The sequence below is a fragment of the Pagrus pagrus genome, assembly GCF_965226575.1.
Source record: "Pagrus pagrus genome assembly, chromosome: 14".
Taxonomy (NCBI): Eukaryota; Metazoa; Chordata; class Actinopteri; order Spariformes; family Sparidae; genus Pagrus; species Pagrus pagrus.
The window spans coordinates 14,773,433-14,786,623 of record NC_140198.1 but is presented as its reverse complement, the minus strand read 5'-3'; the positions used below and the strand labels follow the sequence as shown (position 1 = coordinate 14,786,623).

General features: G+C 38.0%; 1 protein-coding gene across 5 annotated transcripts in view; it reads right to left on the bottom strand.

Moving 5' to 3' along the window:
* The window catches only part of pcdh1a (protocadherin 1a), a 150,045-nt gene that overhangs the window by 112,452 nt on the left and 24,402 nt on the right, over window positions 1-13,191 (bottom strand). The window lies entirely within an intron of this gene.

The window sequence follows — 13,191 nt, the reverse complement described above, 5'->3', positions numbered from 1 at the left end:
AGGGTAAGAATAAAGAAATGGATGACAGTGGCGATATAGAATAATGGGAACAAACGGTTCCAACAAAGTATTTGAGCTGACATTTTTATCACCTCTGTGTTCTTACAGCATTAAAAGAAAGGAAAATGCAATCTTCTGCAGTGCTTGAATGAAGAACTTTGGACTTAAGACTCACATTGTGTTTTAAACTTATGGCATAATCTCCCATCTTTAAGTAGAGTTTGAATGTTTTGAGATTAATAGCTTATAGATCTACTAGTTATATGTGCTCTTGTGCCAAATTTAAAATTAAAATCATAATTATTGATTTACAATTTTAGGGCACTTTTAACTTTGCCTTTGTCCTTTATTTGTCCCCCTCAATTACTCAACAACTTCCTATCATTTCTTTTATGTCTTGCTGCTTCTTTCGGCAGATTTTTACCTTTTATTATTCACTCTTCTTTTTGGCTGTTTGGCTCCCCCCTCTTCATCTTATTGCAATATCCTCTCCCCCCTGCTCCTTTTATTGAAAACTGCTCTTTTCTTAATTCTTCTGCTCTTCTCTCTTTTGTTTCCCTCTGTTTTATTCCTCACATCGTATCTTTCCTCTTTGCCTTTTTTCCTCTTGTAATTCTCTCCTCCATCCTCCCCTCTCCTTTTGTGTTTCTCCATTGCTCTCATTTATTCCTGTCCTCCAGCTCTCTTTTGTGTTCATTACTGTGCTCCTAATCCTGCTCTTCCATTGCCCGTCCTCTCAATTCTTTACATCTCCTCTTTATTTCCAACTTTATAATCTTTTACCCTTAAATTAACACAGTGGATGTAAGCAATAACAATGTAATAGTTGCACTGGCTGTTAAGCCATCACTCACCCTGTATTGGAAGTTTACGGGCAGTGCGACTGTAGGTCAAGCATGCCAGAGAACTGACAAAGCAAGAGCACAAACTATTTCAGCAGCAGCAGCAGCTTCTTTTGTCAGATTCTGAGCACTTGAGAATCTCAGGAAGAGTTTATCAACAACTTTTGGCCAACGGGTTTCAACAGAACATCTGCACACCTGTCTTTGGGATCGCGTCTTGTTGACAGACTGGCAGAAACAAGTGAGGGAGTCTGATTTCACTTACTGTAAAACATGGTGAGTAACAGGGCGACACTTCAAGGTCACATCTAATGGATTTTACTCTTCACTCGGAGTTTTCAAGTGAGGGACACAAACTGCCAAACTTCACTATGCAATGTGCAGCTTTGAAGATAGCTGGCAAAGAAAATTCTACAACTTGCCTCAATCTTAAGTTACACATTCTTGCAACTCATAGTTACAAATACAATTGGTCCTCACCCTCCGTCAAAACTTGATCTGTGCTTACTCATCCGTCCCTTCTCTCAAACCTTGACGTGGGGGCTGATGCCAATTCAAATTTGTTACCTGCATACTTAATGGTTCTGTCACTAATAAGCATCAACAGTTGACAGGTACTGGATGTGTTGCTTGGGCTGAATGATGCATTTGCAACCATAGTTTGTTTTTTGAGTGGCATATTCTATAATTTGAAGCAACTTAACAAGGGAATAGTTTCAGTGCTGGAATAAAACTGTCCCCTGTCTTGTGGAAAAACATCTCAAAACTAGCTGGTCCCCTTTGTTGATTTACACCAAGGTACAATTTTTCCACTTTCTTGGACTGTGTGGAACACCATGCAGCGGTTACCTGTAGTGATCTGGACTCATGACAAGCTTTTCGAAGGCGCTGAAAGCCATTGTTGCATTGTAATTTGACAACTTGAAAATCTCAGCTGGAGTTATACGATTTGTGCAGAACACATTCTCCTGTTTATGTTGCTGGGAGTGTTCAGTGACAGCGAAGCAGTTGATTAAATAACTAGAAAAGCCATTGCAGAGTCTAAAAGTTTCTATACCAGGAGGCCTGCACTATTTATCTTAACATTCTCAATCTCACACATGAATGCCAGTAAATGTATCATCACTCACTAACAAATATCCCCGATGTCTGTCTGTTGGGTGACATATTGTTTGCCTTTGTTTGCTACTCTCACAATCTCCATATCATGCACATGCACTCTCGAGGCCTATTCACACCTGACTAGTATAACATGGGGACCTTTAGTAATTTGTAATTGCAGATGATGTCTGTGATCCTAATCTTATGAGAATCCGCCATGTCTGTAGTTTGTAAAGTAAAAATTTCACCGCATACCATATTTTATGTACGTGGGTCACGTGATATTATTAGCCCCGCGCGTATCGGCATGTCAGTGATTTGGTGTTGTATGTCTTCTAAAACATCAGTGTTCTGACAACAGAAACAAGAGAAATTTGATCATGGCTCATGATATGTTTAACAGCAGTCAACAGCTGTGCTGTGGGATCGGCTATATTGATGTTTAAAGTGATGACAGAAGGTTAGGAGCAACAAAACTTGTCATATTCAAGTACAACCACAGAGCAGCTTTTACTTGATCTAAATGAGCTGCAAATGTGCATTTATGCTTGTAACAGATGCAGAAAGTGGGCAAATCAAACTCTAAACCATATTAATAATGTGGCTGCTGAAGAACAGATGCTTCACTTCTGAAAGCTGATGTTACACAGAGTCTTGACATCATCCAGGATGTGAGTAAATACTGTACGAGTAAAATACATGTGCAAATGCGCAACACAAGTTTTCAGATGATGTGTTAAATAATCAAAATTGAGTGAAAGAGCAATATCATTCTCGTGGTTGGAAAGGATCTCCTTATATTTGTAAATACAGTATTATACAGTGTTTTATTTCAGGGTGTTTTACACTTATTTCTACTTATTTCAGAGAATGCAGCCTGTGTTTCAATTACTGAAAATAACATGGTTCTACAGTATGTCTCAGTATGGTAATCAGTAGTTGGGATACTGTATATAGGATAGATTGTTGAAAATGAAGCTAACAATCTAAGCTGACCTCATGATTTTCCTCTTTGCATTTTATGGAGAAAGAAAATGAAACCACTGTGAGGTAAAAATCAGCTCTACAGTAGCAGTTTGGCTTTCATGTGCACATCATGGAACATCGGGTGAAGACTGATAGACGTGTGATGAGGGGTGTGGTCAGAAGCAGAAGAGACTTGAACTTTTCAACCCACAGACTTGAGTGCAGCAATGCTTTTTCTTCAATTCAAGATTTGGTATGGAACAATGGATGAAATGACTATAAAACGAGAGCACCTTACTCTGCAGGTCCCCTTAGCTCTACACAACTGTCTTTCAGCTAAATGTTTAGGTTGAACAGTCAGCGTCTTTATTATCAAGTCTTACCACTCTCACTAGCATAATTTCATGCAACAGTAATCTGTTCTCAGCAGATTTAGTGTCTAGTAGGTGAAGAAAGGGAAACATTTGGCAGCTAGAGAGACAGATTTTTTTCTCATTAGTTGTTAAAAGTCTGAGATAAAAGGAGAGTGAATGGTGTACTTTGGTGGATAGACAGAGTTTAAAAAAATATTTGAATGCCGACATTGTTCCACCTACACTGGATACGAACATAGGCAGTTTGTAGCATGATTCAATTTTTCATGTGTTTGCAATCTTGTTAGGTCGCCTCCAAATGACCAAAAAAAAGAATGAGAGAATCAAGAAAAAAGAATAGAATCAGTTAAAGGATAATTACCGTTTTTTACAACCTGGACCTTATTTCTAGCAAAATATATGATCATTTACTCATCCAGATAACTTTGGTGTCATTTGAAGTTGTTCGGACGAAATTAGATCCAGTGTAGCGCCGATATATCCATATAATGCGAGTGACGGGGCACCGACACACAGCCTCTATATAACGCATTATCTGCCACGAAACTAGTTAATTTCACCAATATTTTGTTACGATACACTAGTGCTATTCCCCACTGAGTCCGGGCTCGTCTGTTATCAACATCCGGGGTCAAACTAGCAGTAGCAGCTACAGGTAAACAAGCCGGGCTGTCGCGGGTGCGCGCGCAGCTCAGAGACAACATCTTCCAGGTCAGAGGTAGTAGGTCAACCTCCAGACCCCGGATGTTGACAATAGACGAGCCCGGACTCAGAGGGGAATAGCACTAGCGTATCGTAACAAAATATTGGTGAAATGAACTAGTTTCACTTCGGTGCCCCGTCACTCGCATTATATGGATATACCGGCGCTACACTGGATCTAATTTCGTCCGAACGATGCCAAATGACACCAAAGTTATCTGGGTGAGTAAATGATCATATATTTTGCTAGAAATAATGTCCAGGTTGTAAAAAATGGTAGTTATCATTTAATGCAGGTTTAAACCCAACTTCTTGTTGTTAGTGCAGCCAATGAACATTTTAGACTACCTTTCAGTTTTCATACTAGCCCATCTTCTCATAGCACATTGATGTCATTGGACTGGAAGTGGAATCCAAAGTATATTGCCAAGAGGGGAAGTGCAGTTTTAGTACAATTTTACATACATACATTCCTCTCTCACTAACATGGCATGCACACACATACAGTTTTGTGAGTTTTGTGAGTCCATGTAGCACAGTCTGCTGTGAAAATCTGCTGCGTGTTACATAGATTAGTTACAGAAGTGAAGGATGGACTGAAAATTAGGCATTTCAGACAGTTCAGATGCATGCATTTCCTTTAGGAGAGAATAACCGCCCTTTGCATGGACTTTGTGTATTTGCAGACATTTAACATTCACAACACATCTATATAACACACCTCAGGAAAGGGAAACAATCCAAAAAGCCTAATATGGCCTCTTTAAATGAGCCTGACAGACAGGTTTACAGCTCAAATCTTCAATTCTACAAGCAGAGGCTCTGCTTTTATTTGCCAATATATCTTAATCCAACATTGAAGACTGGGGACATTAATTACATCAGTTCAAAAGAATCTCAGAAATGAATGCAGAGGCTCTCTGATGTGGTAGAGCTAACATTTGTTCATCAAAACATACACAGAAGTCTTCTTTGAGCTTTTTCAAACTCTATAAAATTGCAGTTGAAATACCAGAAAGCACAGCTTCATGTTAACAGAGTGGAACACTGAAATTCATCAGAACTCATCTTTGGTCTAAAAAAGCAGATGAGAGACTGAGTCACTTGGTCATGTCTTGAAGGGCAAAGGCGTTACATAAGATTTTGTTAATAACTTTGAAAGAAACTTCAAAAAACACAGAATAAACCTTTTTTTTTTGTTTGTTTTTTTGTCGTTTCACATTTTTCACCTTACATTTATCCCCAGATAGGGAAAATCCTAATTATTCATGTTTATTGTTATATGTGTATTGTTAGTCCTTTGTAGAACCAACCCTAACAGGTGGCATCCAACAGCTGTGCTCAATATTTGGTACCCCTAAAGTCACATGTGGCCCAAGCATGAACACTTCTTTGCAGGTCTTGAACTGCCGCTGTCTGTTAGGCTATTAAGGACAGCAATTTTTTGTACAGTATTTTGATATTTTTCAAATTTCACTTTTGTAAACCCATGCCATTCAACTCTAGTCTATCAGTGGGAGGACGCAGTGCCCCTAGCAAATCTCGCTGGGTCACAACAGTTTGTTAATGGAAGCTGATGCTGGTAAGAGCACCATACAATTGGTGAAATAACAACTCTATCAAGTCAAGAGAGGGATTCAGTCAAATAATAAGAATGTTTTGCAGACAGAAAGACCCCCAACCAAACTTTCTGTTGGTTGGTTGGTGAGAGTTGTTAGGAGGCAACTATGCAGTCTGTGTGTGGGCTGAATAACCAACAATAAAGCTGGAAGTGGCCAAAAGCTCCTCAGAGTTGCATAGCTATTGTGTTATTTTTTTCTGTGGGTCTGACAGTGCAGCAACCCTTTTACACAGTTTAATGGATTTTAATGTAGACAGATATTCAGTCATAAAATTACATTTTCCTTTGCCGAGCAGACTGGACTAGATTTTTAATGTATTATTAATTCTATTTCAATCTATTTTTACATTTCTTTTTGACCAGCAGCTCGTACGCATTTCATTCATTCGTTTACATATGCAAGTTTTCCATTATTTCATATCAACTGGTAATATAAACAAGGCACTATAATTGATCCTAAATTACAAATAGTATCTGTTTGAATAAATGTGGGGACAAGGGGGTCCGGACTACAGGTCAACTGATAGCAGATTTTTTAAGGCTGATATAATAACGATAGTTGGGAGAAGGAAAAGGCAGGTTAATTGGCCAACATTAAATATATATAGATATAGATATTGAACTGAACATTAGCAGAAGTGTCCCTCAAATGATGATGATTGACTCAGAGTATCCTCCATGAAAAATGGTGATGTACATGTGTCGGTGGCCAAACCGATTAATTGGTCAACCTCTAGTCCGGACCCACCCTTTCTGTTAAAAACATAGAGATGTCCCTCTTAATAGTCTTTATCATTGCAAACATATACAACATACAATAATGTGCATTTAAAACATTTGAGCTAATTATGAGGTAAAACAATGTGTTTGTAAGTTTTTAAAGTTTGGGCCCCCCTTCGTATTTGGTCCATTTTACCAAGACGTACCTCCACTGACATTAGCACTCTATATGAGTGCCTGTGGGGCAGTCTGTGGCAGTGTGTGGTGTTGTGGTGGTGGTGGTTAATGATTTCCAGAAAGTAGCTACTTTGCAAAAGTTAACTTAACAAAAAATATGTTTATTTACTTCTACCACTGGCTATAACAAAACACACTGATAGTTACAGCCAGACAGCATTTAGTTCAGTCCATTACCTCACGGGTGATTCTTGTACGTCAGCAGCGCCACAATATTGGGATGTAGCAGCTGCAGCTTTGAACATGCTGCCACAACCCTCAAGTTATTTACCTTTCAATTATCCAGTACAGATTAATAGTAGTCATCAGAGTTTCTTCTATATACAACAGTAGTTATGGCAGCACCTTCAGTGTCCCCTTCAGGAAGTGCTCTTAAGATTTTTTTTTCTGTTTATTGTCCCCCCTCAACAGTGAAATGAGATATCCTCCCCTGTTTGCATTACAGCTTTAGGGCAATGCACTCAAGTTAATCCACCAACATGGTGTGTGACAATGTCGATCATACAATAAAACAATCAAAAAGTTGCTGAAGTTGACTTAAACAAGTGGATATGTTGGCCTTATTATGCTTTGAAGCAAAGTTTGAGTTGCCATTTGAAACACACACAGCCAACTAACTAAATAAAACAGCAGCAGCCGCCATAGCCAGACCCCCTGTAGCTTTGCTGATGGCAATACTTTGCTTTCCAAAACATGCTATGGCAAGACATGCATGCATACAAACACATACACAAACAAGCAGACACACACAGAAACTAAATAAAACATACAGCTACAGTACATGTAAAACAAGTTCCCTATCATTTCAAGTTAAACTGACAACTCAGCTAAAAGCACCAATGTGCTTCAGGGTGTTAGCCCTACGAGCATACCAGTGGATGTCTGACAACATAACAGCAGATAATAGCCTACATTTCTGTTGAAGCTCTAAGCATTTCACTATGTCTGGAGGGGAGGTGAGCATAACAGCTGTGGTGCCAGCTAACAGGCCTGTAAGTAATTGGTGGCAGTGCTGTGGAACAATCCATACACACAACAGCAAACAATCAGATCAGATAAGCAGAATTTGTTTGTCCTCTCTGTGCTTTCCGGCCACAAAGCAAACTTTCATACACAGCCACTGTGAGATGTCTAGTTTGATCCATCCAGCCTCTACACACTTTCCATTTCTACATGGGGCCGTTTCCACTGTATTATCTCTTGTAGCATGATGGGTTGAGGCTGGTTTAGTAACTCAGATATTTGATAGTTTCCCATTATTCAGGCAGACAACCTTTAAGAAAAAAAAGGAAAATGGCAGTGTCTTGGATTACAGAATACATCTTAATTCTTCCCAATTTACAGCATAATGTTTTGTACTGAGGGTAGCCTATACAGTGCAGTACATATACAGTAAGTACAAGGGGACAAGGTCTGAAAAATAGGGAATTAAGGGCTAACAATGTGGTTCAGAAATCCGAAAATCAGATTATACTGTAATACTGTAGGTATTTTTTAACAAAGGGGTGTTATTACATGGTACAGTTTGACCATTACTGGGCATCAAAGCCAGAAGTTTAGGGAAAAATTGGGTAATAAGTTCAATGTAGCATTTTATAAATCTGCTGTAAAATTACCAAAATTACCATGTACCAAGCTTTTTTATGATGAAGGCAGTTATGGAAGATGACAGGCTGTCCTGTCACAGTGTCATTAACAATTTCAAAGTCAAAATATATGACGGGTTTTAGGTCATTGCATAACTTTCAAAGTCAGCACGTCTCATCTAAAGGTAAATGAACTTCAAACTAGTGACACTTGCATCCAACACCATATTGATGTAATGATAAAATCACAGGCAAGACCTATTTCAATAATCTCTATAGCATCCCTTAACAACGGCTTCATGGAAGATAGTCTCTCAGCTGCCACACACTTCACCAGCAAATGTAAATGGATGCTTGTTTATGACCTTAGGCTGCTCTCAAGGATAGTCATTCTCATACTATAAAGAGTACCCAGTAGCTAAAAATACTTACAGAATCCTTGAACATCCTTCCAAATGAATAATATAATAATAACAGAATAACAGACTACATCTTAGAAAAAATACTTACAGTATACTGTAAATGCGTTTGAGGTTCCCCTTATTCCCCAATTGCACATCTTATTCCCTTGTACCTACATGCATGTATCTGTATGTACTGTACTGATACAGAAGGAAATATTTGATTTGATTTATTTGGATTTCTTTTAGCTTATTGGCTAATCTTCCAAGAGATACAATGAATCATAAATAATTCAACACATAATTGTTGACACAAGCATACATAATTGCATTTAACCTACATACACTTGCACATAATGTACGTATACTATGATGTAACTATTTATACATATATTCAACTACATATGTTCACATATAATAGCCTACTAGGGATGTTAATCATTGATCGTTAATTGATTAAGAAATCAGTTAAGAATTAAATGAGTTTAGCAAAAAAACATTGAAAGTACTTGTATATTAAATGTATAAAATACAAAAAAATTGTATGAGAAAATTTATTTAAATACAAGTAATCTGTGATTAAAAGAAATACAAAAGGACCTTCAATACAAACTGACATTATTACATTGTATCCATTTATTAGCCTCAATATGGTTTGGATTTTATTGGGCCAGTTGTTGAATAGTGACAGATGGGAGCTTTGCAATTAAAAAGAAGTCACTATTTTGTGTTAATTATCATTCAACTAAATTGGTTGAGTTTTCTAATGGAAACACGTCCAAGACATTTCATATACTATTAGGGATTATTCAAAAATTGATTAAGGCAGCCAAATGTCTATTTGCTGAAATTGCTTAAACTTTGCATCCCTGTAGTCTACCACTACCTACTGACAACATAATACAAGAGTTTGATTATAACTGCATCCTGCAATCAGCAATCCAACTGTGGTGCTGTTCTTGAGTGAGTTACTGTAATACAATCACAATTAAAGAAGAAATGAAAATCCGTCATCCCAGTTTACTTCTTATTTGTGGTAGTACATTATGAATTTTAAATCTTATTCTTATGTTAACTTGATGTTTATCATATACTAGTAGCAGTTTGTCTTCAATGCTACCTTTATCACTTTTTACATTTCTTAAATGAATGTAATACATACTTAATTAATTATATTATGTAGTTAGATTTCTTCTCTCTAACCAACACCCTAAGAGCAGTTTTACTGCCTTGTTTAGTGTGATCTGAGATCTCCTCATATCTCTCTGAGCCGCGTTACCCCACACTGCACAGACATAATTAATGTGCCTGTAGATCAGACTATGAGATATTACTTTGAGAATGTATTTAGATAAAAACTTTACAATTTAAACAGCCATTCCTGCCATTTTCATTTATTCATCACTCTTTTTAGAAAGATCAGTAACATAAGGAGTCTATGAAAGATTGTTTTTCTTTATTTAAACTTTTAATTATTTGTATTTTTTTATCTGTAAACTTTTTATCTCCATGTGTTAAACAGCATGGCTTTGATTTCTTTCTGCTTTCTTGCAGTACATAGAATCATATTTTTAATCTCATTTACATGTAATTCCACCTATTTGATGACACATCTAAATTCATTTGATACATATTTATGCAATTGAGTTTGCAAATCTGCTCCTGAGGTGATTGCTGTATCATTTGTAAACAAATGAGCATTTCAGTCGGCTACCACTAAAGGGAGGCTATTTCTGTATATAAAAAAACAACGATGGTCTGTGGCAACTGCCTCATGGGAAGCCACATGCAGGAAGAAAAAGAACCATTAACATAGATAGATAAGGGTACAAGTTAATCTTGATGAAGGGTACTTACCACGATGTGTATCAAAGCTGTTTCATTAGAAGTATTTTTATGATATGCATATTGAGTAATACAAAATAAAAGTAGTACAAAACTGCAATTTTCCCCTTTCAAAATCTTTTTGTCTGAAAAATATTAACCATAAAGTCTTTAACTGCCAGATATGGACTTAACGTGGCCCAAGTGAAAACATGGATCCAGATTGTCTGTTACTACCAAGACTTGTCTGACTGGTGATTGGTGTTCGGTATTCAGGTCGTAATTCAGATTCAAAAATGGTAGGAAGTGCAATATGAATAATAAAGGAAGCAGGTCGTGCTTACACATCACATCTGGGGATTTGGAAAGCAGTAAAGGAGGACAAAGAGACACTTTGTTATACTGTATATTAATTTATAATTTTGAAGAAGACTCCTCCTTAAGCAGCTGGACTGCCTGACAAATGTTTTATTTTAAGGCCATGTCAACTGAATGTGTGGGTGATTTTCTTTCTAAGATAATGGGCTCTATCTTACAACTGGCACAAAGCAACACACAGCGCAGCACAAGTGTCATTGCTAGTCATAGACCAAGTTGTCATTTTCACGCCCAGCGCCCACATTGTGTAAATAGCAAATGTAGTTGCACTTCTTGTTTGCCCCTGGGCGTGATGGTCTTAAAGTGAGGCGTGGTCAGGCGCACTGATAGCGCATGACCATCTTGAGGCAGCAGAAAGCGACAGCACCACAGACCAAAAATGGTCTGAATTCAAAGGGGCAGTATTTTTCCCGCCATTTAAAGGACGCACTATTCAGACAGTAAGATGCGCCTGCACAGGTGGGTTCACAACACACATACGCTCTGATTTGTTACTGTAACAAATACGTAGCACATTTAATCAACAAAACCAAAAGATGTAGTTATAAATTCTCCAAAGTTAAACTTTTAGCTTCGTAAATTATTATTTTTAGACCGAATCTCAGGACAGCTGTTTCACACCAAACTATTTTACTGTATGAATCTGGACCTCATGTGTGATCTTGTGTAGAAGAACACATAACATTAATTAACAGTTTATCAGCTGTTCCTCGTGCATAGAGATACACATATCATCCCAAAACACACCCATAATTAATGAAGAATCTAAATACAACCCTTTTGCACAGTGAGCTTTACTTATGCACTTTAGACCAAGCGCTGTATATCATTAAAATAGGGCCCTATCCCTTTTCTGCTTTATTTGACAGTGGAAGGCGGAGAGAGCCTGGAGTATGACATGCAACAAGGCTGTCGGCTGGAAATGGACATGTGGCCATGTGGAGTTGTAACCGTTTGGCTACCATGGAGCTCTACACGTCATTTTCTAAAAATGTCCTTCATCACACTTACACAATGTCACATATTCACGCCTGCCAATTGCCAAGTACAGCTGCAGTCTGGAGACTGATTGGCTGCTCTGCTGCAGGACACTTGTAGAGAATATTGCTCATTTACTGTACATTAAGTACAAAAACAACATTTCCCAGGACAGAACAGGGACTTTAAATAGTACTTCTCACTCACAAGCCTGAGACTTCAACTAAATCAAGCAGAATTAAAAGGTTTATTTCTGTAGATGTAGACAATCACCTCATCAAACTGAGCACGGATACATTAGATTCACTTAATTACATTCCTTCGCTTCTGTCTTTTACTTGCATCTCAGCCCGTTCCACTGAAATTCCTAGAAGAAATGCAAGGAGACGGGAATAGAGGAAGCTTGTTTTCAGAGAAGGAGTCGACCTTTTTTCTGAACCGTCATCTGAAGGGATGTCAGTTTTTGATGACGGTGGCACAGCAGGATCACCTGTCACTGGCTCCAGCTTTATCGGCTCTGAAGTGACTTTTGATGGTTTGCCGATTGTATTTCACCCTATATGCACTGTCCAAATAATAATAAAGACCGCAGAATTACCTCTACCGGCATAGCAAAAAATATGTTTTTAGTTGTTTGCATGTATTATGGAAAGTTGACAACATGTAAATATATCTCAATCGCACCAACTAAAGTGTCTGCCAGACATTTGGAGATTGGGGATTTTCAGCCTCATGTGACTGAATGGAAATGAGCATAGGCAATTAAGCTGTGTTTACTGATTAAATACTATCCCGCTCTCTCCTGCTATAGTATTGTCCATGAACTTGTTTACAAGGAATGGGAGAAATTAGTTGAGTGGAGTTGGTTATTTGTCCCGGTATATAACTGAGGTGATGTCGTGATGCTGTTTCAGAGCAGTCCATCAGCCGCAGCATCCAATCACTAACAGATTACCAATAAAGGTCTGTGTCGTTCCAGCAAAAGACTTATGCGAAGGCTGGTGCTGCGTATCCTCACTACTCTCTCCTCAGTGATTCCTCCTCACTCTTCGCAGCAGCAGTAAGAGAAATATAACGTCATTCATCATGACAGAACCAGAGTGATTTCTGGGTCAGGTGAGGAGCAGCAAACAATCAAAACAGTTCATCTGGATGTAGATGTACCCCAAGACTCTGCCTGAATACCTGAATCTTGTCAGGCAACACTAGGAACCAGGCTTTGAACAGAGTCAGACTTACGTTTGACTTACTGGCTTTTTAGATTTACCATGTTGTGTAGAGCCAACTGTAAACAGAATGCCATTGGATTATTAAATAATGTTTAACTGTCCTTTAACAGTCATTAAAAATATTTAAATACAAACACTGCAAAACTGAAAATGCAATTTATCAGTCTAAACTTTTTACATGTGCAAAGAATAGGATTAAAAGGCTAATAACAGTGATACAGTAATAACACAA